Source organism: Arachis hypogaea, chromosome 17, assembly GCF_003086295.3.
Source record: "Arachis hypogaea cultivar Tifrunner chromosome 17, arahy.Tifrunner.gnm2.J5K5, whole genome shotgun sequence".
NCBI lineage: Eukaryota > Viridiplantae > Streptophyta > Magnoliopsida > Fabales > Fabaceae > Arachis > Arachis hypogaea.
Genome location: NC_092052.1, coordinates 41,092,188 through 41,095,685, shown reverse-complemented (window position 1 = coordinate 41,095,685; position 3,498 = coordinate 41,092,188). Strand labels below are relative to the sequence as shown.

Genomic DNA, 3,498 nt, shown 5'->3' with positions numbered 1-3,498 from the left:
TAATTTTCGAAAATACCTTCCTCTTTTTCAAAAATTCCTTTTTAATTAATTAATTGTTTTAAAAATTTAATTTAATTTAATTTCCATTTTAATTTTCAAATTCTAAATTTAATTTTAAAATATTTTTTTAATTTTTGAATCATTCTTCCCTCTCTCTCATCTCCTTCTAATTATTTATTTACTTACTAACACTTCTCTTCATCTCATATCTCTGCTCCTATCCTCACCCTTGTGTTTGGATTATCCAACTTTCTTCACTCTTATTCCCTTTATTCTTCTACTCACATAAAGGAATCTCTATACTGTGACATAGAGGATTCCATATTTTCTTTTCTGCTTTCTTCCTCTTTTTCATATGAGCAGGAACAAGGATAAGAACATTCTTGTTGAAGCTGATCCTGAACCTGAAAGGACTCTGAAGAGGAAGCTAAGGGAAGCTAAAGCACAACTCTCTAAAGAAAATCTGACAGAAATTTTTGAAAAAGAAGACAACATGGCCGAAAATAATAACAATGCAAGGAAGATGCTTGGTGACTTTACTGCTCCAAATTCCAATTTACATGGAAGAAGCATCTCAATCCCTGCCATTGGAGCAAACAATTTTGAGCTGAAACCTCAATTAGTTTCTCTAATGCAACAGAACTGCAAGTTTCATGGACTTCCATAAGAAGATCCTTTTCAGTTCTTAACTGAATTCTTGCAGATCTGTGATACTGTTAAGACCAATGGGGTTGATCCCGAGGTCTACAGGCTTATGCTTTTCCCATTTGCTGTAAGAGACAGAGCTAGAATATGGTTGGACTCTCAACCTAAAGACAGCCTGAACTCTTGGGATAAGCTGGTCATAGCTTTCTTAGCCAAGTTCTTTCCTCCTCAAAAGCTTAGCAAGCTTAGAGTGGATGTTCAAACCTTCAGACAGAAGGAAGGTGAATCCCTCTATGAAGCTTGGGAGAGATACAAGGAACTGACCAAGAAGTGTCCTTCTGACATGCTTTCAGAATGGACCATCCTGGATATATTCTATGATGGTCTGTCTGAATTATCAAAGATGTCATTAGACCATTCTGTAGGTGGATCCATTCATCTAAAGAAAACGCCTGCAGAAGCTCAAGAACTCATTGACATGGTTGCTAATAACCAGTTCATGTACACTTCTGAGAGGAATCCTGTAAGTAATAGGACGCCTCAGAGGAAGGGAGTTCTTGAAATTGATACTCTGAATGCCATATTGGCTCAGAATAAAATATTGACTCAGCAAGCCAATATGATCTCTCAGAGTCTGAATGGATTGAAGGAATCATCCAACACTACTAAAGAGGCATCTTCTGAAGAAGAAGCTTATGATCCTGAGAACCCTGCAATAGCAGAGGTGAATTACATGGGTGAATCCTATGGAAACACCTATAATCCCTCATGGAGAAATCATCCAAATTTCTCATGGAAGGATCAACAAAAGCCTCAACAAGGCTTTAATAATGGTGGAAGAAATAGGTTTAGCAATAGCAAACCTTTTCCATCATCCACTCAGCAAAAGACAGAGAGTTCTGAGTAGAATCCATCTAGCTTAGCAAACATAGTCTCTGATCTATCTAAGGCCACTGTAAGTTTCATGAATGAAACAAGGTCCTCCATTAGGAATTTGGAGGCACAAGTGGGCCAGTTGAGTAAAAGAGTCACTGAAACTCCTCCTAGTACTCTCCCAAGTAATACAGAAGAGAATCCAAAAGGAGAGTGCAAGGCCATTGAATTGATTACCATGGCCGAACCTGTAAGGGAGGGAGAGGACGTGAATTCCAGTGAGGAAGACCTCCTGGAACGTCCAGAGATCAATAAGGAGCTTCCCTCTGAGGAACCACAGGACTCTGAGACTCATCTGGAGACCATAGAGATTTCATTAAACCTCCTTATGCCATTCATGAGCTCTGATGAATATTCTTCTTCTGAAGAGAATGAGGATGTTACTGAAGAGCAAGTTGTCAAGTACCTTGGTGCAATCATGAAGCTGAGTGCCAAATTATTTGGTAATGAGACTTGGAAAGATGAACCTCCCTTTCTCACCAATGAACTGAGTGATCTGGATTAACTGAGATTGCCTCAGAAGAAACAGGATCCTGGAAAGTTCTTAATACCTTGTACCATAGGTTCCATGACCTTTGAGAAGGCTCTATGTAACCTTGGGTCAAGGATAAACTTCATGCCACTCTCTGTAATGGAGAAACTGGGAATCTTTGAGGTGCAAGCTGCCAGAATCTCATTAGAGATGGCAGACAACTCAAGAAAACAGGCTTATGGACTAGTAGAGGACGTGTTAGTAAAGGTTGAAGGCCTTTACATCCCTGCTGATTTCATAATCCTGGACACTGGGAAGGATGAGGATGAATCCATCATCCTTGGAAGACCCTTCCTAGCCACAGCAAGAGCTGTGATTGATGTGGACAGAGGAGAGTTGGTCCTTCAACTGAATGAGGACTACCTTGTGTTTAAAACTCAAGGGTCTCCTTCTGTAACCATGGAGAGGAAGCATGAAAAGCTTCTCTCACTGCAGAGTCAACCAAAGCCCCCACAGTCAAAATCTAAGTTTGGTGTTGGGAGGCCACAACCAAACTCTAAGTTTGGTGTTGAACCCCCACAACCAAACTCTAAGTTTGGTGTTGGGAGGTTCCAACCTTGCTCTGATTATCTGTGAGGCTCCATGGGAGCTCACTGTCAAGCTATTGACATTAAAGAAGCGCTTATTGGGAGGCAACCCAATGTTATTTAATCATTTTTATTTTATTTTCTCTTTATTATTTCATGTTTTATTAGGTTGATGATCATGTGGAGTCACAAAAACTACTGAAAAATCAAAAACAGAATGAAAAACAGCATTGAAAATAGCACACCCTGGAGGAAGGGCTTACTGGCGTTTAAACGCCAGTATGGAGCATCTGGCTGGCATTTAACGCCAGAACAGAGCATGAAACTGGCGTTAAACGCCAGAAACAAGCAGCAGTCTGGCGTTTAAACGCCAGGATTGCACCCAGAGAAAAGCTGGCGTTAAACGCCAGAAATAAGCATCAGACTGGCGTTTAACGCCAGAAACATGCACCATACTGGCGTTTAACACCAGAAACATGCTATAGACTGGCGTTGAATGCCCAAAACAAGCAAGGAAGTGGCGTTTAACGCCAGAAACATGCTGCAGTCTGGCGTTAAATGCCAGGATTGCATATATGGGGCATTTTACACGTCTAAAAGGTGCAGGGATGAGAAATCCTCAAACACCTCAGGATTTGTGGACCCCACAGGATCCCCACCTACTTCTTCTCTCTTCTTCACACCTTTCTATAACTCTCTTCCCCAAAATAATCTCCACCAATCACCTCCATTACTCCTCCAAAACCATCATACAACCCACCTACACATTTCTTCTTCTTCTACGCACTTCTTTCTTTTTTTGCTCGGGGACGAGCAAACCTTCTAAGTTTGGTGTGGTAAAAGCATTGCTTTTTGTTTTTC

The 3,498-nt window shown here is 40.8% G+C and overlaps 1 non-coding gene across 1 annotated transcript; it reads right to left on the bottom strand.

Annotated features, from left to right (window-relative positions):
* Positions 1 to 886: 886 nt before the first annotated feature.
* On the bottom strand, positions 887 to 994 carry LOC112768528 (small nucleolar RNA R71). Its single transcript, XR_003185943.1, has one exon. It is a non-coding gene; the product is annotated as a small nucleolar RNA R71 (small nucleolar RNA).
* Between the last annotated feature and the right edge of the window lie 2,504 nt (positions 995 to 3,498).